The 24,416-nt window shown below is 38.3% G+C and overlaps 1 long non-coding RNA gene across 3 annotated transcripts in view; it reads left to right on the top strand.

Moving 5' to 3' along the window:
* LOC137861431 (uncharacterized) overlaps positions 1-24,416 on the top strand; it is a 166,672-nt gene that overhangs the window by 62,069 nt on the left and 80,187 nt on the right. The window contains exons 2-3 of one of the 3 annotated variants that reach the window (XR_011099598.1): positions 3,483-3,574; positions 23,694-23,812. This is a non-coding gene — a long non-coding RNA (uncharacterized lncRNA). Of the gene's footprint in view, positions 1-3,150; positions 3,291-3,482; positions 3,575-23,693; positions 23,813-24,416 lie in introns of those variants that run through there. The other 2 variants (XR_011099601.1, XR_011099597.1) reach the window with 2 other exon arrangements.

Below are 24,416 nucleotides of genomic sequence, written 5' to 3'. Positions count from 1 at the left end.
TGTAATAGGTACAGAAAAAAAAAATCTCTCCTTATGTCTTTTTTTTTCTTCTTTTCTTAAATTAAAGCAATGCCTCAATGTCTCTACCTGCACACTGTAAAATTAACAAAATCACTTATGTGTCTGAATGCAAGCAAAATCAGCTGTATTCCTTAACACTTTTTCTCTTCTTCAGATGGCCTTCCGAAGCTGAGCCTTTTCTCTTCTTCGGGTAGCCTTCATTGCCTCTGAAATTATAGATTTTCCTTAGTTTGGTCATTCTGTTTTCCTTGTTAAACTATTTCAAATAAATATTTTACATGAAATGAGGAATAAGAAACAGGGAGGATGTGGCCTACTTTGCTTCTCGTTATAAGAAGATATTTTCAGTAATTCCTAACAGGTTTTCCTGAAATGTCCTTTCTAGCATTTCTCTCTTCCCTAAGATCTCTTTATATTTTATATTTGTGGAGAATTTGAAGTTGGCCTGAGATGTAGATTTGTCACTTCACTCCATAATGTGATATGAACTCAGTGTGCAGAAATATATTTGCTCAGAACATAGAAATGGATTATGTGTGGGAGGGTTAAATGAGTGTTTCAGATAAGCTTTTACTGTCTCTAGGTAGGCAAAAAATTAGATATTGTGAAGTAGTTGACTTAAAACTCAGATTTTTTTTCCTGTTGTACCTCACAGTATATGGAAGCTATAAATGAGAGCAGACGTATTTTGTCTTGGAGGTAGTACTCTATTTAAACTAGCGGATAAGGTTAATCACAGTGCATATGATAAGACAGGTTGTCTGATGTTTGTAATGCCCCCTTATCATCTTGAAACTTTACTGAAATAGTGACAATAATTTATTTATTTATTACTCAGAATGGAAGTTTGAAGCAAAGTCTGTAAAAACATGTTTACCATTTTAACCAAGGTGCAGCGACTGAGTTAAAGCCAGGCCCCCACTTCAGAGTATACTTTTATCCACAGGAAGATTGTACTGTACCAGGGACAGAAGTATCATTTATTTTTTCACAGGGATTTTACTTTTTTTTTTTTTTTAGGATCAAAATCGTAAAATATGGAAATTATCTATAAAATGCAAAACTATTTATATAGAACTGTGGTACCACTTGCAAATGTTATGTTCATCTTATTCCCAAATGACTTTTTTATCCTCCCAAATTTTAAAATCTTAAGAAGGGTATCTAAAACTGCCCTATCTGAATCTAAGCCACAAGTTACAAAAGGAGAGATCTAAACCCCTTACAGTATTTTGTTTTATCTTTCACAGTAACAAGTAGTATAACATTTAAGTGACAGTGACGTTTCCAAGTTAAACTGATGACCTACACCTCTTCTCTTTTCCTTTTTTCTTTTTTTTTTTTTTTAAACAATAGTTCCTTTATTAAAAATCCAGTATGTCATCATTCTTTTTCACTTTTTCTCTTTCCCTCTTGCCTTTATCTGCTAAAAATATTCTTTCTCCACTCCCTGTGCTTTCTTCTTCAGACCTCTCTTTCCTTCTGCACCCACAGCCTTTTATTTTTTTGTGGTGGCCATCTCCTGCTTTGCCCCTTGACAAGTTTTTGGGCGATGAGGATGCCATCTTTCCTCAGCACAGTGCCCAGATTTACCTGCGTGTTGCTGCTGAATATAGGGAGTCTCATTGCAAAAAAGCAATTTTTCTGCTTCATGAGCAGCAAGTGGCTTTATCCCACCCTACAAAAAAAGGAGTATACACCTGAAAGCAGCCAGCTGGGTATGGGGACCTGAAAAAGTTGCTGGTCCCCTCATGGGGACCAGTCTTGCCAGCAAAACAGTGTAAATTCACTGGGCCTGCAGGCACTTCTATACTTGATTTGCAAAGGTATTTTTGTAGCTGCTGTCAAATTATAGGGAACTATTTTTGCCAAAATGAGAATGTTTGGACTGTGCTCTTAAATATAGGTCTCTGTTCTGAAGAAATAAGATGTAATGTAATTTTTTTTTTTTTTTTTTATACCTAGAGTTGGAACAGAGATGAGAATAATAACTTTCAAAGTAGCACTTCTCACAAAGTGTTTCTCATTTATTTTTTTCCTCGATGCATGACAGGAGAAAATCCTAATGACGTCATAGAACTTGGATCTAGGAAAAGGTAAATTTCACAAGACAGCAAATATTTTATTGGAAATATTTGCTGTCTTCTGAAAATGTGGAATTCATATTTCATTTTATTGTTCTTCTTTACAAGAACATCAGTGAAAGGAATATACCTATTTGCTAACTTGACTTGGAGCATAATGTAAATAATTAGCTTAGCATTGCCTTAGGAGACATGCTTAAAAATGCCAGCAAAATGGGTGTGATGTAAGGATTTTGATCCTGTCCTAAAGCTTCTGCATGGTTCAGTTTCAAGAAAAGAAAGCCTGCTTCCTGCAGACCTGACGCTCTTCTCAGGAATGAGATCTGCTGACAAACCAAGCATCTCTCTGGAGAGTGACAAGTTCTGCTGAATGCCAGAGCAGCGTGTTTTTTTTTTGTTTGTTTTTTTTTTTTTTTTAAATACAAGTCCTGAACTTTACTGTATTCTTGAGGGAAGCCACAGATGTTGGACTTCTGCCATTTGAGGATTTGCCCTTAATCCACAGTCTCTGCCAAATTCTTACTGGAACAGAGCACTGAGTAGGAGCTGGGTATGATAGCTGTCAAGGCTTAGTTTGCCACCAACACTATTTTACAATGTACTGTTAATGAGTGCAGTTGTTTGATAAAGAGATTTCTGAGCTAGCACACAACCAGAGAAACTCACATAAAACTGCAGCATAAGAACTGATTAATTCAGAAATCGCATGGATAGTATTTGTTGCATATGTCATCTTGATTGGGATTGGTTTTCCTGCAGAGCATGAGCACATGTGTCTTCAGTGATGGTGTTATTTTCCAGGGAAGTGTCTGATGTAAACGAAACTAGAAGTGATCAAATTCTTATGAAGAGGACTTTTGTATGCTTCCTTCCAGAAATGAAAGGGAGTATTCTTCCTTATTATTCTGGGGACATTTCATCATGTTAGCTACAAGTGGCAATTAATATTTAAATTTTTGAGAAGGACGCACACAGAAGAAGATGCACCAGTGTTCCTCGCTATATACCAAGCACGAAGAGCTCAGTTCTATGATCAATAAACCAATGGCTTGTTTGAAATATAAACATGCAGGCCAAAAAGTGTTGACTTTAGTGTGAGCTACATAGGAAGAATTAAATAGAAAAAGTTCAGCTCTATCTTATATAAGTCTGCACTGTCTGCAATACTCTCTATAACCTAGCAAGGTTTGTTTGTTGTTTTACCTTATTTCTGTAAAGGCCTCAATGTTATTACAAAATATACTAGCAATTGCCTTCACTGCATTTTTGAAAGGTTGTTGCAAACTTTTGTCTTTTCAGTTCAATTCATTCTTGTGTGTTTGCATGGTGGTTTGTTGATTTTTGTTTCTGTTTGTGAGTCCTCCTTTTCTTTTCCAGGTTACGGTTCCTGTTCCCACATTTCTTCTCATGCCCCACTGCAGGGGAGGAAAGGTACTCTGGACTCTGCAGCCCGGCAAGCCATCAGCCAGGTAGGGAGATACATGTTGGCTCAGCCCAGGCCTGTGAAGGGCTAGGCAGGGTAGTAGCATTCAACATGGAAAGCAGTAATTGCTGATTTACAAATTTTAGACTGGAAGAAATGTTTGTGTCTATGTGAATAATATATATGCATGTATGCAGGCATACACAGATATGTATGTATGTGTATACCTACCTATACAAATATATATACAGGGAGAACTGAAAAGACACTTGGGCAGGGCTTAAAGACCAAGTTCAGATAATCTCTCCCCAACTGGATCTGTAGCTCTGGCAGAGCAGTAGCCACAGCAGAAGCCCCTGCAGCATTGCTGACCTGTCAGAGCATGGACGATCACTCCTCTGACGTTGTTAGCTGGGATGTGTTTCTCGCCCTGACATTAAGCAGGCCTCCCCGCTGGAGGCCCTGTCAGAGATGTCTAGCACTTACTGCTATTGCCTGCACTTGGGCTGTTTGTACAGAGCTTAGCATACTTATTTTTGTATCTGGAGGAAACTGTGGTGGTGGCGGTGGGAGGCTTTTAAATGAAAATGAGTGTCTGTCTGGGATAGGTCACTGGGGTCCACCATATGCCTCATGGGCTGCACCTGGCGGCCTGATCCAGTCCCCGCTTTGGGGCTGGGGCAGTCCCGCACAGGAAGTGCCCAGGGTTTGTCCTGGAGCTGGCAGGGGATGTCCCTGGCTTGTAGTCCCCGTAGCAGCAGCCCAGTCTTCAGCTTTGCAGGGCTGTGCTGTCCCAGCCCTGGGTGAGGCCTACCGGGAGGCCTGTCATATGCATAGCTATGAGTAGTGGTTTACAGTGATGGCGTTGTCTGTGTGGTTGGCTTGTTACTGAGATCTCAGAGGATGAAACACCCAAATAAGTGTGTCTTAGTCTATTCTCTGATCTGGAACATAACACACCTTTTATACCTTTTCAAAGCACCCAGCCAGCTCATCTGAACTCAGCTTGTGCCATGTCCATCAGCGGTCTGGCTGAAACACTGCTTTGTATTACCTTTGCTCAGACTGAGCAGAACAATCTATTTCTGTTAGTACAGAAGAGCATGCAAACTACTCAGTGGTGATAGCCCTTGGTGTCAGACTTTTTCTGCAGAGCTACACTTTATAAAATCAGCCCACTGGATATTATAGAATATAAATACACAAGAAGTAGAATGGTAACAAGGTTATAGTGACCAAATAATTCAGAATGCAAAACCTATTTTTCCATAGAAGTTTCTCCTTGCTGCCAGAATACCATATCTTGGCTACTGAGTTAGAAAAAGTGAATGGAAGATGACTAGGAACTGATAATAGTTGGGTAAATGTCATCTTTACCTTGACTTTGTATTTCCGTTTAGAAACAGTATTAATATTCAAAGAAGATAACCCTACTAACTTAGGGTATTAAAAAGCAATTTAAGTATAAAAAGGCTGAAAATGTTCATTATTTTAGTTTTACTCTGCACTAAGGATATGTTTTAGCAGTGGACTTGGTACTATTAGGTGATTGGATTTGATCTCGAAGATCTTTTCCAACCTAGATGATTCTGTGATTCTAACAGCATAACAGCCCTTTTGTAATTCTGGTTCTTGTAGCTTTTACTTTGACTTTCTTATATCCATAACGTATCAGTATTTTGCCTAGCTTTTGCCTCAACAGACAAGAAAACATAGGGGAAAGGGAGAGGATGTTCCCCTAAGAGTAGGGCTCTGGATCCTTTGGAAAATGACTCTGAAAGGGTAGGAAGGCTCTAGAGCCCCTATTTAAAATAAACAACATTTTCAGTTTGCCTACTGTGATATCTTTATTTCCACAAACGCTGAATTTAAGACAAAAGAAAAAAAAATAAAATTAAAAGAATTTAAAGAAATAGGGGAGGAAACATATCCAAACAGCCACCGTGAATAAAAGAGATGATGTTTACAGCAGTTGTGCATTTCATTGGGGGATGGCAGGTTGTGAAGGTAGCTAGGAATGTATTTGTTCTATTCTGACATGGTTGAATAAAAGAAATAAAGATAGAGGTGCGGGGCCTACTTTCAGTCCTTTGGACTAAGGAAATAATGATTACCTTCAGCAGTGTACCCCGCATGAGGTTTAATGGTTCTCTTTAGGTTCTCCTATAACTTGTTGCTTCTAGGTTTTTGCTTGAGAGTGTGGAAAAGTAGTATTTCAAAATGGAGCTAATTTGACATTTCTAGAAGAGCAGCCTTTTGTGAGATGTTTTGATTACGTGGCAGAGCAGCCTCTGTAAAGAGCTATTCGGCTAAGGAGAGCTCTTTAACTCCAAACAGGGATAAAAAATACAAAATGACTACTCAAGTATAACAAGAACAAGAGAAATAGTCTTAACAAGCCCTGTGGGATACAGACCATTAGCTGAAATCCCCATGTACATGTATATATGTGCCACACAACTTCAACATCGTCGATGTTGGGGGGGTGGGAGGTGAAATAGGATATAAATATTTCCTAGTTCTTCTGCTCTTCAATTTGTGCTGGGGTACACTTTCCTCTTGTAAAGTGTTACTTTTTAAGTATGATAAAAGAGGTGGCAGCTGTGGAGGTGTACAAGGGACACTTGTATACGTTATGCATAACAACATATGTTTATGCATGTTTCTTTGTGGGCTTGTGCTAGCTCCTGCTATCAATCTTCATTTACATAATCATGATCTGGAGGGATGTCTGGTGTCTGTTGCTTGATTCACAGGTCACTACGTTATCCACCTCAGACTCTTTAAATTGCTGTGTATGGTCTGTTTTCCATTTTAGAAAAGCATCTCTTTTTTGCTAGAAGGTACATATTTAAGAAGGCAGAATGGTTCAGGATGTCTGGAGGAAGGAATATAGGGCTGTTGGTGATACAAGTCTGTCTGAATTTTCTCCCTTTTCCAAATATTTTATTAATGCACGTAGGGACAGTGATGAAAAGAGCACTGGAATGATTTTTTTTGAATGTAATTTGAGTTCTTTGTTTTTTATTTATTTGTAGTCATCAACTTGAAAAATGAAATCTAACAAAATGTATCTAGCTATTTTCAAATTACAGGAGTAGTTAAAGAGATACAGAAAAATGAGATCCTGCAACAACTAGAAATTTTGTTTTGTAATATTGCTAAAAGGATGTGTTTTGGAGAAAATTATTTGAAACCTTCTTAAATATAAGTAACTAGATTAATCTGAATGCACATCTGTAACTTTAGATATTGACAATATTAAAATATGCATATTGCAGACAAACAAACTAATTCTACCTCCATGAGTTCTCAGTATTTTCTCTTTCAGTTTGGAACTGGAAGAGAAACACAGGCTTTCAGTTTTGTAGTATTTAAAATCAAACAGTCTAAAACCATTAAAGGAAAAGGGTTTTTCTCACTAGGTCACATTAATATTTTCTCAAATAAAACAACAGTTACTTCAGCATTCAGTTAACATTCCTGAATATTAAAAGGAACATATTCAAATGAATATCAGAAAGACCTTCAGTTCCAGCACTCTGTTTCTAGTAGGAGTCAAAAACAGATGCTAGGGGAAGAAGAAAAGAATATGGTGATCAGTCAGTGATCTTTCCCTTGTAAGCTTGCCCAGCCTTTGGCAGTGTGCACCTGAGAACCCTTGATGACTTTCTCCAATTTATTTGCCCCACTGCGTATTGAACCTACAGTTCAGATAGTATGTGAACTATCTTGTGTTCTAGAGTTGAACTCTGTGTTGCATACACAGTTGCGTAGCAATTCTTTTGGTTTGTTATCCAGCTGCTACTTGCTCCCTTGACTGGGTGCACAGCTAGCTGTCACTCTAAACCAACCCGTGGTTAAATGACCTCTTAATTCCCAAAGTCTGCCAAAAAATCTGTTCCTTGCAAGTGCAGTAGAAATTAATGTCAAAATTATGTATTCACTTTGAAAACTATGCCTCTGAGGTACATGTAGCAGAACTCAGACCCGGAATCATACATGTAAATGCATGTATTCAAATACATATATTATATTTTTGTATATTTTCTCCAAAAACCAAAATGTCACATCTTTTACCCATATTATTCTCTAAGTTTTCTACAACTCTGCATCCTATTCCAATTCCTATAACACTATTGCAGTGTTTTTGCTCTTTTCATCTGGGGCTCTGTTTCTGATCTCTCAAAATATTCAGAATAGAAAGAAGGGAAAGGAAGCTGAGGGAGTAACCTGGTGAGAGAAGGAGAAGTCTACAGAAAATTAATTTCCCTTTCATTTAATCTTTTATCCTCTATGAAAAAAAAAGGTCAGTGTTGTACAGTAAAGCAGTGTTTGGGTCACAGTTTGCTTTTCATTTTGTGTATTTCTGCAGTAAGAGAATTCTTACCGCCAGTATTTGTCATGCAGGATGACTGCTCTAAAATTTGACTATGAAAGCATCGTTGGCATTAAAATGTATCTTTAAGGGATTATTTTTTTTTAATGCATATTGCTGTTTGGAAAAAATTGATGTGAGGCTGCCCCCTGGAAACTAAAATTAATTTTTTTTGTTTGTTTAATTTTTTAGCTGTTTTGCTGTTGTGTTTTTTTTTTTCCTTTTTTTTTTCCCCCCCCAATTGCAAATATAGGCCCCTCAAGATAAAAGCAAAAGGTTAAATTAACTCCATTGGATATTCCAAATATTATTTCCTGCTTATCTTTTAGATTAGTTTTTCTGTGTATGGTTAGAAAAAGTGATAAGTCATAGGCACAAAGAATTAAATTTATGAGGAAAAGCCATATAGAAGATTCATATACAGAAAGCCTTACACAGCATTATAATGTGCACATCTGTGGAGCTATGATCAATAACAACCTTTTTTCAAAGAATTTGGCTGTCCTTTGAAGTTAACATCAGATCTTTTTCCTCAATAGAATACCAAAAGGATAAAACAAAATGAGGAAATAGCCTCCCAGGTGCTGTTTTGATATCCCACTTGTGGGCATCTCCTTGGTAATACCATCCAAATTAGATAGGAACAACACAAATCTATATGAACTTGATAAATGCTGCAATTATGGATTGATTTCTTCAGCAGGCCTTTTACACATCGTTAATGGCTGTGGTCGAAAGAGGCTTACCTCACAATTTTTGGTCAACCGTAATTCATGTTCTGGCATTTCTTTAGAGTTGATTGACTCTTGCCTGTAACTATGGCTTACGTACTTTTTACACCCCAGGTTTAATGTGTCTCTACGTGATCCAGTTACACAATGCAGGCAAGCTCACAGCAATAAATTTCACCTTTACAGCAGTGCAACTTTATGTGCCCCATATGCATGTCCATAATTTGCTGGAAGTCTTGAAGTCTCACAGCAAGGCAGCACCGATTCTTTGAAAATAATGAATTCTGTCTTCTGAACTTGCTTAATGTAGTTAAGATATAGGATATAGGAGCAGAAATCTGAGGAATGGGATTATTGCATTACTGCCTAGACTCACTTCACTGACTTCAGCATCCTAATAGTGTTCTGCATCTGCCCTAAGCTAATGATATGTTTTTTTTTTGTTCTGTTTTGTTTTTTCCCTTTTTTCTTATTTGCTTATTCCCCCCCCCCCCCCTCTATACAAGTGAGAGATGTCAGTGGATGCGCTTACTCTCCTTCAGCAGTGGAGGGATCCTAAATGAACAGCTTTCACCAGACTAACCACTCTTCCACCACCTTGGATAAATTTCTTGCAGAAAAATATCACTGGAAAGGAACTGGGAGACAACTGGACTGGGGGGGGGGGGGGGGGGGAGGGGGGGGAGGGAGAGAGAGTGAGAAGGAGAAAGGAGGAGCAAACATTATGGTAAAATGTCTGTTCATCTATTCTCTTCATACATTAATATGATGAAGAGGAGCTTTCTCAGTGTCATTTTGTAAACATCTTTTGTCCCTTGAACTGGCTGGCTTGCTCTCGGCTTCAGTCAAATGAAAGACTTGCTTTTGTGTGTGTGCAGAACTGGAAGTCTTTCTTTCTAGAAGTCTTTCTCCCTGGCAGAACCTGAAGCGTTGAACGCCTCTCCACTACCACTGATGTATTTCGGCTAAAAATGATGCTTGTGATGCTTGAGAAGTTGTCCAAAAACTACATCAGAATCAGGAGTTCACCACTCAAAAGAGACCCATACAAGGATAATACCGATGATAACCTGCATCCTCTTTATATGTGAAAATGTCACCTTACAAAGGGAGGTGAGAGCTTTTGAGTAAATGAGCCCTGCAAACTCCTGACTCCTAGTTTGTGCAGAGCTGACATTTTGAGAGCACGGGGCATGGAGATTTTCAGGGCTTAAGAGTTCTCATCAGATTCTTGTCATTTTAAAGAACCTCGTAAAATGAGATTATATTAAAAGACAAAAATATCAGAGCTAAACAACAAGAAGCTCAGTGTAATTGTGCCTTTTAAGATGAGTTGCTTCCTGGAGGGGGGGAAAAAAGACAAAAACAAAAACACACGAAAGGCAGATATACAAAGTGAGACACTTTAAGTATCTTTAAATAATACAGAAACATTTAGGAGCTTAGCTTCTGGGATACTGGGGAATAAAGCAACAAGTGAAACATGAGCAGTTCCAGAATTCATGGATCATTCTCTTTCAGGTGATAGCATCCTTATTAAGAAAATAATAATAAAGAAGTATGGAAGTACAATATTCAGCTGGCAGTACTATACTGCTGTAATTTCCATTACAGAAATTAATCAATATGCCATGTGGAAATTACAAAGAGCAGGAAAAAAAAAAAAAAAGGAGCATACAGGATTGAGAAATTAGATGAGAATATAGTGCACTTTGTATCACTAGTTATTGAAGGTTTGTGTCCATAAACTCATTACCTTCCTTTGCAGCAAAAACTGCACAAAGCACACAATAAATTTTGTATCTGTTTGGTGAAGATTTCACCTGCTCGGACAGGAGGATAGAAATTGAGTTTTTTCTTTTATTTGGGGATTTCAGTTTATTTTCTATTACAGAGTTTGCTATTATTTTGATAATGTGAAGTGAGTGCAGGAGAGTCCATAGTTCAAACACCTGTGGTTTAAATGATCAAGAAAAACATAAAGGAAATCTTAGTAAACCCCTTTTCTTATTTACAAAATAGGGATTTGCCAAATTGGTTTGGTGGTGTGTAGTAAGATCTGGAAACTCCTAGTCATGTCATGATCCAAGACTGGAACTTCTTTGAGATGCATTCTTCAAAAATACATGTTTTTCGTTCCACTTCTAGCATGTCTACCCTATACATTTGCGGTCAGAGTCAGGTATCAATTTTATTTGTATTGGGAGTACATTTATATCTGGTGAGTCCTTCATCTTTGTAGACAACACAGAAGTTGTAACATTCCCTCTTTTCAACTAAAGTTGAGAATATAACCTCATCAGCTATGGTAGTATACCATAATATAGAGAAGAAAAATGAAATCATGGAATATATGGGTAACACATAATAGAGAACTATAATTGCTGTATACATAGATAAATTCCCTTATTTAGTGCACTCCTTATATGTGTATGTATATATATATATGTATGTATTTTACATTTAGTGGCTCTAAAAGTGACTTTCCTTGAGATCAGTATTTAGTGTCTAATTAACAAAAGACTGAAGTACAGCTCTGTCAAAAGCATCCCCTAGTTTTGATGTGTCTACAATGAAAGGGCATTTGGTAAAATATGTATTGATTTCCTTGGAGCAAATATGCAATTGTCTGAAATGATAATTCTTTACAAGGAAGCTACTGGGAAACTGCTTGATTCTGTATCTGAGGTGTAGGTTCAATACCATCCATCTTACAGCAGGGCTTGGAGCAGCCAAGGCTTGAAGTTGTAATGCATTGACCCTTCATTCTCTCAGCGATTGCTGCAAACAAATTGCAGGAGGTCTGATAGGTTTAGCTTGTTGCAGGTTAAAGATCAATGTTCAATGAACATATACGGCAGGCAGGCTAGCTTCTCTCTTATTCCCATTAATTTTGAAAAAGGGTTGTCTGCAGGTGAATTGTCTGGTTTATGTGAGAATCCATAACAAGTTGGAGCAGAAGTCCAGATGTAGTTAAGAGACACTTCAATAATACAAAGAAGATGTCTGATGAAGACAACTTTTTCTTCAGTCTACTTCAGTGTGGGATCAAAAGAGCTTTGCATAAGCAGAATTTGTACATCACTTTCTAATGGGAGAGAGAAGAGTGAAAAGGGGTATTTTCGAGGAAATTAGACTCATAAGAATGATGGAGAGAAGAGAAGACAGTTTAGACAAACATAGGGAGGGGTGAATTATTTTGGTAGTTTTTTTTTTTTTTTTTAAGTTACTCTCAACCCATCTGAATTTTTTTAATTCAGTTCTGTCAGCAAGTATTAGCAGTGCTATCTGCTGCTTTTCCCACTGCCTGTATTCTCCACAGATCCATTGGGGTGCAAGGGTCTCAGGTTTTCAGAACTCCTGTGTTCTGTAACACTTCTCTTCTGGTGCTGTACAATCATCCTACTACACAGCTAGAAGTTGCACATTTAATCTACAAGAAGCCTGAAAAATCACAGCTGTAAGCAAAGAGAAAAACTTTCACTCATCTCTGACTTGTATAAATTGAAATGAATTCTGTCTCCTGTCTGCAGCTGTGATTCACCTTTCCATTCTCCTAGGTTTACTTCCTCCCTCCCCCTCTTACACAGTAGCTATCTTACTCATTTTCAGCCCTCTGGAAAAGTAAAGGCTTCATCTTCTATTTTCTTCTAAAACAATAGCTGCAGTTCCTCTGTGTATTCCCTTTTTGTATCCAATGTAATTTTTCTTGCATTACTTTCTCAGAAGCGTTATTAGATATATCTCGATCTGTTTTGGTTTCTAGCTCAGTTTTTTTTTTTTTTTTAAACTGATCCAGCTCTATTGAAGCAAACCAGGTATTTCCTGTTAACCACTTTACAAATGTAATTTACTTATTTTCACTAATTACCAGTAAGTAGGAAATTAAGTTCCATTATTCTGCAGGTGGTTTTGGTGGTGGTGGGCCGGTGTTTTTTTTTTGTGTTTTTTTTTTTTTTCTTATTTGTTGATATACATATATATGTATATATTTTCAGATTTAATTTAAACAGAATTTGGTTTTCTAAGGGTAAAATAATAGCCCTTCATTTTGGGTGATTTACCTTGCAAAGCTCTCTCATTTCTAGCTATCTGCTTTAGTATATCTTATATGTAACTGCAGAGTTAGATGCAGAAGTTTGATTTGCTTTGGTTTTCTACTGCTGCTTTTAATGACAGGTAGGAAAAAAAGGTATCGGCCTTACTGTGAAAAGAGAAGAGCTACATTTTCTAGCTATCATAGTGATGAAAGTTTGGTGATATACAATACAGTTGTCCAGAATATTATTACCAGGAGAGACTGAGAGAGAAAGGTACAAACCAAGAGAGATGCTGGGTGAAACAAACCGGTTGGTTCACAGGTACTATCCTGAGTTAGTGAAACAAGTTTTTATCTACAATCATCTTAATTGTCTGAAAAATACAGAGCTGTAATGCTATTTCAGCTGCCTTGCAGTCTGCTGAATTGTCTCCAGCTTGCTGATTTACAATGAACAGAATTTGGTGCACTAAGGATGTTTGATAGCCCTGTAGCACTGGTGATTTCAGGTTATGATGTTTTTCTTCTTTCTATTTACCTTCTGTAATACCTGTCATGTTTATCTGTGAAGTTAGTTGGGGGGGGAGGAGGGTTGGGGCGTTGCACACAGTGCACTCATGGTCCATTATCTGTCTGCCCCAACACCCCACAAATTCATCTCTTAACACCTTCAGTTTATCTTAAGTACACTGATATTTCAAGACATAGCTCAGTAATTACCTGCAATTCATCAAAAAATGTTTTCATATATATTGAAAAAACACTAACACTAGTTGAAAGCACTGGGAAACTGCTTTCGTGGAAGCAATCTGTTATGTAAATTTCTTTGTAAAAATCCAGCAGGGATCAAGATTGGAAAATAACTTTTTTTTTTTTCTTTTTCTCTTTTTTTTCTTTTTAAGGTTTATTATTTTTTAACTCCATCCCAACACCTTTCTTTCTCAAGTGTCAGTCTCTTCCCTTTTCTGAGGCATGTTTTCCTGGCACTGGCACTGTCTCTCTAGGTTGCATAGCTTGCTTTATTGTGTCTGAAGTAACATGGAGGGGGAGATGAAGTATTGTGCTAGCTGGGTATGCTGTAACGGGGTGATTTACACCTTCCTCTTCAAAGTGTTTCTTATATGCCAAGATCAGACAGAGACTAGTTGAATTGCTGACATCTAGTGAATTAATAGCTGCAGGGTAGCAGATGGCTGTTCAAGCCACTTCATGTTTGTGCTTTAGAGAGCTGTAAATGCACATGGCTGTGCTCATCATCTGTTGTAGGGTGGCCTTACTACAGAGCAATAGTAACACATAGCCTGATAAGTAATAGTAAATAGTAACACGTACCCTGATAAGGGCCAATTTTACTCTTGACTTACTTCTTGGTGCTTTATTAAAATCAATTTGTTCTGGTAGGTCAGTTCTTAAAATAGATCCACAGTAGGTTCCACCTTCTTCAAGACATTTCTTATTGCTGGGGAACTCATAAATCGAAACTGGATTAGTTCAAACAGTGCATGAGCTATGTAGCATAGCCTCTGTGAACTGAATGCAAAATTTTGAAACAATTTTTTTGAAGAGAGAGCAACTTGCATTGCTTTCCTGTCAAATATGTATGTACTAAACACGTAAAGAATATTGTGCTGTTTTCTGTCTGGCAGATTAACATATGTCATTAGCACATGTATTTTTTATGTCACTGTGTCACCTGGATACAACTGTTGATGGACAGCACAGCTTAATGCAATGGCAGTGGTCAGTGTTACTGTATTGCCCAACTGGCACAAACTTTTTTTTTTTTTTTTTTTGTAACCAGGTACCTTTCCTGCTTTTTCACAAAAAAAAAAAAAAAAAAAAAAAAAAAAAGATTTCTGGGCATATAACATCTCAATTACTGGCTGATACTGCCTTATTTTCTGAGAAGGTTTCAGAACAAGGTGTGTATTGTCAATTCCTGCTACAGTCAGATTTTCTCCCTGCTCTTTTTCCCTGGCAGTGGGAATTCTTGCACATAATTCTGGCCAGCAGACTGGGCTAGCGAAGTGTAGTCTTTTACAACACAACAAATTATTTTTTGTGCTGCTGCGTAGGTCAAGTCATATTGTTTTCAAAAGATATTCTCAAAACTAAGTGTTTCACCTCTATTAGGTGTCATTTTTCTCCTGTTGGCCACAGTCTCTGGAGCGGAAATTACTGATTATGACAAAGTCGAAGTTTTGGTGGTTGTAAGGTGCTAACTGCAGTTTAGCTCCTATTGCTAATTTCACTTCAGCCCATCTCCTTAGTCTGTTCCTCTATGACATCAGCTTGAGATATTTTTTGCTCCTAGGATGTTCCTCCCTTTCTGTCTGACAGGGATCAGAATGAAAGGACATTCCTTCATCTGTTCATTCATTACTTATTGCTTGTCTTAAAAAGGTCAAGAGTCTTAAAACTCCAAAACAATACAGTTGTAAGACCTTGAAAATAAAAGTTTTGTTTTGACCTGTCACGTGATTTCTCTTAAAGCCCCTATCTCAGCATGATTTTACGGTCATATGATAGAAAACTGGCCCTTCAGTGCACGGAAGAGTGCAATTTTTACTGCTCAGCACAAGGCTTCAGTTTTTTTCTCCTACTTAGCAGATGTCACCATCTCTTCTTCTGCTCGCAAACATCTGTCAGACTCGGGTCTCCCCCATTCATCACAGTTGCTCAGTTCCTCCAGACGTGGCCCTGCTTGCACGCACTTTGTCTGCAGCACAGCACTGCTCTCACTTTGGCTGTTAGCAACATCTTGAACTGCAGAGGTAGCATGTGGTGGAAAAGAGAAGGTTTCACCAGTGTCCTTATATCTTCTTTCAGAACAACATAAATTAACTCAATAGAGATTCTTGGTGCCTGAGCCTAACTCAGGGCTTCTAATGATACAGTGATGTTCATTAAAGGGCTATGTTCTTCAGTGAAATTTTGGTATGTGTTTCTGGTCTCAGAGCTTCAGCCACGACTAATCTCCTTCCCATCTCATGCATGCCCTCTCCTTCTCTATCCTACCCCATTATTCCTAGCTGTTCCACTGCACTGCTTGGGACATTTGTAAACCCACCTCTTACACTGTGAATTCCCTTCCCCTTTCTAACTTTCTCTCATCTCTCTTTGCCCCATATTCATTTGTGCTCATCTTTCTCTTTTCTACGTCCAGCCTGCTTTATGACCTTACTTTCCCCCTTAGACTCCTCCTCTGCCCAGTCTTACTCCACACAGGTCTTAATGCAGACATCTCTTCCTCTTCCTTCTGTGTTGCTTCTCAGTACACGCTCAGTCATGCCGCATTTAATTTTGTACCTCAAAGCATTTGTGTTGGCTGAGGCGCTTTGCTTTTAGGTACAATAGCAGGTCCTGGCCTTCTTTACACACAGCAGGCACAGCATTGCTTCTGTTTTCATCTTTGTCAGTGTAATGTGGACGATTTTGAGATTTCCAGTAATATCAGTGATGGCTGCTTTTAAACCTCTTTCAGTGCTGGTTCACTTAACTTTTTGACTTTTTTTTTTGGTTTGTTTTAATTTATTTTTTCTAGCATTCTGCTCTTTTTATTTCTCTATTTTACTGTTTATTCTTTCTTCTTTGCTCTGCCTGCCGGAGCATTGTGTAATCATTATTGGAAAGATAAAGCAACTGAAATGTTAGAAGTATAGATACGTTTCTAAAGAGAAAATTATCAAAGGTTTATGAAACATACAGATCTACTGGTTTAATATTTTCATCTTGTGTTCTTTGTTAGTTTGACAACTTTTTTTTTTTTTTTTTTTTTTTAGCCACCAGGAAAAGGAAACTAGTAACTATTAAGAAGGACAAAAAAAAAAAAAAAGGAGCAAATGCTTGTTCTTGAAAATAAGCATATGCACTCATGAACAAATCTGGTTGATAAACTTCAAAAGTAATTTTGGTAATTGCAGAGGTGTGTTGTGTTTTAGAGAAGATAATGTTTTTTACCTGTAAACTTGATAGTACATTACTGTGGCTATGCAAAACTCTAAAAGAGGGAAAATTTTATTCCATTTTTTTTTTTTTTTTAATTTACTCAAAGACATTAAATTGCTTTATTATTTCTAAAACAGGCTAGTGTAAGTTAGAGAGAGAAATGGAGAAGAAAGAAAGAAACCTACTCTAGATACTAAAAGACAAGGGCACGCTCTATATTGTAAGGACTTTTTATTGTGATTACACAATATAATTTTTACTAGTTTTTTTTTCTAACTTTCCTCTCATATAAGAGGTTTTACTTGGATTAGTAAACCAATGTTCTGATCCCATCTGCTGCTTTTATCTTTATTGTCTATGTTCCACTGACAGTTAAAACATCCTTCCCAGAGAAATATGCCAAATTATATCTAAGCTTTTGAATGTGTCATTCTGTCTTTGGCTGCTAGCCAAAGTATGTGTATAAATTTCATCTGTAGTTGAAACACCTTGATGATACCTTTTTTTGTTCTGCTTTATTTTTTTTTCAGCATTTCAAATGCAATCCAGTTCAATGCACCTTTCAGGAAAAATCATGATTTTTCTTTTTGGAAAAATACTCCTTTTGGGAACACAGACTTTCTAAATTTTTAGCCCTCTGGATTGGCATTTGTTTAGAGTCACTCATTTGTTTGGAGTTAAAAAGTCCTTGAGGAACTTCCTGGGCTTTCTAAAATTAAGATTGCAGCATGTGTATTTTCACAGTTCTAATTAATCCATACGTTCCATTACTTTAGAGAGCTATCAAGTAATTTTTTTAATAGCGGAATAATGATACAAATTTATATAAATATTATTATATGTAACAGACGTAATGATGATTGTAATAAGTACGTATATCTTTTGGATCATTTGTTTTCCATGCTGGTTGATTTCTTAGTAAATTCAAAATTCATAGGAACCTGGCAACTGAAATCCTGTAGGAAGCTATTAGTTCATCATTCTAGTGTCATCCGTTGTTGTCCTGCTTGCCAGAGAGAGAGGCTTTGACAAAAACTGCAACACTCCAGCAATGGGAAATCCCTTTCTACACAACGGAGTTGTCAAAGCCTTGTGTCCTAAGACATACAACTTAATAAGATTACAAAACCATATAATGTGATCTGCTCCAGCTGTGGAAGCAGACCAAACATCATCATGTAAAGGTTACAGGAGGGTATTTCCTTGGAAGCACAGTGTTGTTGTGAAATGTACCTTGTGAAGCGCTCCCTCTCTCAAAACATTCTGTGCTAAAACGCAAGGGCAAACCCAGATTCTCCAGTCCATAACCATTCAGATATTTTGCTCTCATCTCATCTCTTCTAGAATTCACCCCCAAAAACTTCACTTCAGTTTTCTGCATTGTGCCTGTAGTGTAAGTTGCTTTTCTGCTAAAAAATACTTTCAGACCACCAACACCATGGTTCTATCAGAGCATCTTTCCCATCTTAGTGTGTACACTTTCCTTTGTAACTGTTTGTTTACATACACCATCAGATTATTTCTGTGTACCTATTTTTTTACTCACAGAATCACAGAATTGTCTAGGTTGGAAGAGACCTCAAGATTATGGAGTCCAACCTCTGACCTAACCCTAACAAGTCCTCCACTAAACCATATCCCTAAGCTCTACATCTAAACGTCTTTTAAAGAACCTCCAGGGATGGTGACTCCACCACTTCCCTGGGCAGCCTGTTCCAATGCCTCACAACCCTCTCAGTCAAGAAGTTCTTCCTAATATCCAACCTAAAACACCCCGGGTGCAACTTAAGCCCATTTCCCCTTGTCCTGTCACCAGGCACGTGGGAGAAAAGACCAACCCCCACCTTGCTACAGCCTCCTTTAATGTACTTATAAAGAGTGATAAGGTCACCCCCGAGCCTCCTTTTCTCCAGGCTGAACAAACCCAGCTCCCTCAGCCGCTCTTCATAGGACTTGTTCTCCAGACCCCTCACCAGCTTGGTCACCCTTCTCTGGACTCTTTCGAGCACCTCGATGTCCTTCTTGTAGCGAGGGGCCCAAAACTGAACACAGTACTCGAGGTGCGGCCTCACCAGAGTCGAGTACAGGGAGACAATCACTTCCCTAGCCTTGCTGGCCACACTGTTTCTTATACAAGCCAGGATGCCGTTGGCCTTCTTGGCCACCTGAGCACACTGCTGGCTCATGTTCAGCCGACTATCCACCAGTACTCCCAGGTGCTTCTTCGCTTGGCAGCTTTCCAACCACTCATCATCCAGCCTGTAGCTCTGCTTGGGGTTATTGCGCCCCAGGTGCAGGACCCGGCACTTGGCCTTGTTAAACTTCATGCAGTTGACCTCAGCCCATCGGTGCAGCCTATCCAGATCCTCCTGCAGAGCCTTCCTACCCTCGAGCAGATCGACACACGCACCTAACTTGGTGTCATCTGCGAACTTACTGAGGGTGTACTCGATGCCCTCATCCAGATCATTGATGAAGATATTAAAGAGGACCGGCCCCAGTACTGAGCCCTGGGGAACGCCACTAGTGACCGGCCTCCAACTGGACTTGACTCCATTCACCACGACTCTTTGGGCCCGGCTATCCAGCCAGTTGCTAACCCAACGAAGCGTGCGCCAGTCCAAGCCAAGAGCAGCCAGTTTCTTGAGGAGAATGCTGTGGGAGACGGTGTCAAAAGCCTTGCTGAAGTCAAGGTAGACCACATCCACAGCCTTTCCGACATCCACTAAGCGTGTCACTTTGTCATAGAAGGAGATCAGGTTCGTCAAGCAGGACCTGCCTTTCATAAACCCATGCTGACTGGGCCTGATCACCTGGTTGCCCTGTAAGTGCCGTGTGATGACACTCAAGATAACCTGCTCCATGAGTTTCCCTGGAACTGAGGTCAAACTGATAGGCCTATAGTTTCCCTGGTCTGCTCTCTGGCTCTTCTTTAAAAGGTGTTTTTTTTTTTTTTCCTGTCAATCTCACAAAGTCAAATTTTCATTTTAGAATAGAAGAGTAAAGCCAACTTCTATGGCTTATACTAACAGTATATTACAGACTGCATATCTTTCAACTGTGTAATCTCAGAAAATCTTGATGTGAAGATTTTGGTGATAAGGAATCTAGCACATTCACTTTTTAGCTATCAGATCTCATTTGCCTTTCAGCTCACCTAAAAGGGTTTCTTCCTGTTAAACATCTCTTCAGTGTTTAGGTGCTCATGGTTTGCGATAAAGTTGCACTTGAACTTTTGCTTTGATAAAGTGCACTTTGCAGCTTAAACTTCTTCTTATGGAACTGCAAGGCAATGTGGGGTAGGGCTTTGCAGGCATGTCTAAAGATATTCCTTAAAACTTAAGTGATTTTCTACTCTTCTCTAAGGTCTTTTCAGTCATACTGTTCCCTTTTTTTTTCACATTTCAGCTGTCTGCTCAACTAATATGCAGGAGAATATAGAAGATATTTCCCTGCCTTCTGAAGCATACGTTGTTGTCTTTTTATATATCATAGGATTCAGCAGTCTGCTGTTCAGCAGGCAGAGGCTTGCAAACAAATAGTTAGTGTTACTTTCAGGGATTATATCATGTCCAAAGTTAGGTCTTCACTTAGTGGGTTAAAAAAAAACAACAAACATGATATAATCCTGGTGCTTAGAAAATCTCAGTCGTACAACCTTAGTACTATAATTTGAGAAGTCAGTACTTAAAGACAACATTAAAAGTTTTCCTAGAGGTAGAACTTTGCCAGTCTGTGTGCACAATTACTTTGGCCTAATTTTTCAATGTTCAAACTTAGGCTATCAGTAGTTGTTTATAAGGGGAAGGTCAGCAATAATTAAACAGTCCTAAAATGTAACATTAAACAGAGAACATATAAATAGAGAAAATACCCTTTAGATTTTAGAAGTTCTTTGGGGCGTGTTAGTAGTTCAATAACTGGTAACCTGTGCAGTATGAAGCACAACTCTTCTGTTTCCTCTTAAGATTAATTAGCTTTGTAGCATATTAATCAAACCAGGTTGGGAAGAAAAATCAGAATGCGTATTCCTGCGTGGTTCTCAGACATCTCATTTGTTTAATGGAGCCATTTGGATAATTAAGATCAGTACAGGTAATTTAGCTAAAGTGCAATCTACAGGAAAGATTATCTAGCAATTTACTTGTGTTTATCTCAGTTTTTTTGTCTTGTTTTTCTCCCTAGTTATTTATACACATAGCTCAGTAGTTTAAAAGGGTGCTTCTTTTCTGAAGTGCATGTACATGGAACATGGGAAATATTCCTTTGTACTGACAAAACTATGCTAGGTTGTTTGCCTCTAGGAAAGCCCCCTCAAAGTGAGTAGGCTACAGCTGACCCCTCTGTATCCCTGAAAAACCTCCTCTTTTGACTTTCCTTTCATCTGAAAAAACAGAGTTCATTTCAGTGTTGGACTCATAGCTATGTGAGGTCCTACACTCCCTGACACCTTTCTCTTTCTTTTTTTTCTTTTTTTTTCTTTTTCTTTTTTTTTTCTTTCTTTTCTTTCTTCTTTTCTGTAAGAGGAGAGGTTTTAGACTGACAAATGATTATGCTGCTACTATTATTGATAAGCATGGGAGAAAGTTGTGTTAATGGGCTATTTGGGGCTGCACCTACAAAGAGGGCTGCAGTTGAGATTTCAGGCACCTGCTTGGAATAAGACAGTCAATACAGTCCTTTATACGTGGCTTAGCTCTCTAATGGGCTCAGGTACAATTGTTTTCTTTAAATATATGTATCTATGTATGTATATTTCCATTGGATTAATTTTGGTTGCATGCTACTTTAAACAGCTAACACAAGCAGTCAATCTGGCTTGTGTTCACAGATTTTCCCTGTAATCACTGGTGAGATACAAATTCTTTTAGGGTTTAGTCTTGTTTGATGACCTGAACTGGTCTCCAGAAAAGCATCTTTTCTTTTTCCTACTTAGATGGGAAATAGGCTAGTCTGCCATCTAATTTATATGTTAAATTGCTTGGTGTGAGTATCTCCTTTTATATTGTATGCCCTTATTCCTAAGGAGAAGCTTTCCACACTAACAGCATATCCATAAATTCAGCAGCATTGGTCATTGGCTAAAATACCCATCATGAGTATCAGTAGCAGCATCTGGCCCATGACAGATTTGAGTTGCAAGAAACTCCCAGCAGCGAGCTGTATTTCATTAGGGGTAGACTCAGTCACTGTGCATTTTTTGCATTTGGGGGAAAAAAAAATAAAAATGCTACAGCAGTGTGTGCAGTAAGGCAAAAATTCATTTCATTACTTCTGGAAGTGTAGCTTTATAAAGCTTGCCATTACCAACCAGCACACTGCATCTGACCAAATATTAGTAGCTTTGAAAATCATATGAAAACATTTTGCATGAATTGGACGTTAACGTTAAAATGAAATTGAATTGTGTGATTTGACTACTTGCTGAAATATGGATATATTAATGGTCCAATAATTAACATCTTAGAACTGCTTGTACTAAGCATCTCTGACACTGAATGAGATGATTGAAAAAGCCACTGTGTTTTGAAATATGGCATATTAATAAATTAGAGGAGAGATTAAAAAACATTGCAGTCCACAGAGCACACCGTTCCGGCACACTCAGGTATTACATTAGTGGCTTCATCTTTCAAAATTAGCAAACGCACCTTGCAAGGCAGGGATTTGAGACGGTACATACGAATCTGTTATTCCAGTTCAGAAATACAAAACCTACTCAAGCTAATGGATCCATAAAAGCTATTAGCTCGAGGCTTGCTGCTGCAATTCTGAGTATTTGAACAGAATTTTTTTAATGGTCTGTTATTAAATGTATTGTACACAGCTGTTTGTTTGCCTTTCCAAGGTTCAGAAGTTGTTTATGCTGCTGCAAAGAAGAGAAAATTGCTCACACGGTACTGGCAGGCAAATTGTTTTGTTAAGTTGGAAGCTAATATTCCTAGAAATGGTACCTGCTAAATATCTGCTTGTGTAATCTTTACCCCAATACTACTTAATAATGCAGTGATTTAGTGCAACAAGTGATGGCAGTGCATCTATGCTGGGAAGATTTCTGTGGGACTATTATTCATAGTAGTCAGTACTTACAGATGCAGCAGTAAGTGCTGGCAAGATTAGCTCTTTATATTTTAAGTGTAATCGGAGTCAGATGGGATACTGGGCACCTCTTAGTGTTTCCAGAGTGCTGTTCATTCGATGCTTCTCAGAGAGGAGAGCTCAGTTGCCTAGAGCTCATATATCAAGCACTGCAAGCATGAGGCAATAACAGAAAATCCAACTAGTGGCTAGGGATGTGCATTTGGGCTGTTAAATGAGGGAAAAAAAAATCCAACAAAACACATCAAGCTTGGCACTGGGGGTGTATGTTTGGGCTGCAAAGCATCAGTCACTGTGGAAGTAATAAAGATATAACTGACAGCAGTTCTCTGTCTCTCTGTGCATGCATATATGCTTAAGCTTGGACGGTGACACAAGTGGGCTATGATTACAGCTGTGACATTCGTGCTGCCTTAGTAACAATGTCAGTACTTCCATTTAAAACCACTATATTCACAAGTTTTTAACTCTGCCAGATAAAATAGCTAGGAGCTTTGGAGCAATTTTTTTCTCCTCTTTAATAAAACTCAACCAAGGTTTTACAAGATAAGTGTAATTCACTTTCCCCCCCCCCCCAACTGCATTGTCCTTCAGCATATATTGAGTTGGATGCCTTGATATCTACAAAATGCAAGTTTTAAAATATTTTATGTGGGTATTATGCTTTTAGGGCATATCACTGATGTTCTTTAGGCAAAAGTAAAAATGGAAAAATGAGTAGTAATAGTATATTTTAAGTCAAGGTATTGGCTTTATATTATCTGCCTCAAAAAAGGTGTTGTCCAGCGTTGGAGATATGTGTTCAGTGGAGTTATGAACTCTTTCTAATAGCCACGCATTATTGCAGTATTAACTGCTGTGCAGTGACACTACATGACCCAGTATTCAAGCATAAATTGAACATAATGCAATGTGATTTCAGATGCTCACCCCTATGAACGTGCCTTACCATCTTTGATTTTTGTTTTAGTGCTCAGATGTGTAGCTGCACAGAGATTGAAGTAAATGTTTCTTCTCTGAAGAACTTCCTCAGCTGATTGAAAGGTGTGGTGAAAACACAGAAGACTGTAAGAAATGTAAAGAATTCAGGTTTGTAGGCTCTACTTAGTGTTATTAGAGTTTTAATAGGGAGTTGCCTTTTTTTTTTTAATAGTATATTTTTTTATCAGATAACTGGAAATGTATGATATTTAATATCTGTAAGATAAACAGTCAAAGACTGAGGAAGTGTGCAAAAGTCTGAATTAGGCAGGCTAATGTGTGCCTAACTACAACCAGGTAAATATCAGACAAACATTTAAGTTCTGCCAGTAGAAATTGGTTCCGAAACAAAAATGAGTTACGCTGATCATGCCAGCAGTCTTTTATGCCAGCATTGTTTTGGATACCCACTTCTGTTCCCAGCTGGAACTGGGAACTACAAAGACAGAGAGTAATTAAAAGTAATGAAGAAGCTGGAAAAATAAACTTTGGTGGGTTGTCTGCTGGTTTAGGTTCTGCTTGGTGATTTCTGTTTTTGTTTTGCTCTTTGGTCATGGTGCTCACATCTAAGGAGCATGCAATCTTTCTAAGAAGTGCTCCACTACAGAAGGCAATTCATGCCCTGTGCTCTGAAATAACTCTCGCTAGCTTGGGAAATGGACTGTCACGTTACAGTAGGTAGATTGCTGAACATTTTTGGTTAATGTTCAGT

The sequence above is a fragment of the Anas acuta genome, chromosome 1 (assembly GCF_963932015.1).
Source record: "Anas acuta chromosome 1, bAnaAcu1.1, whole genome shotgun sequence".
Taxonomy (NCBI): domain Eukaryota; kingdom Metazoa; phylum Chordata; class Aves; order Anseriformes; family Anatidae; genus Anas; species Anas acuta.
Note: the sequence above shows the minus strand (reverse complement) of the source record. Positions and strands in the feature narration are given on the sequence as shown.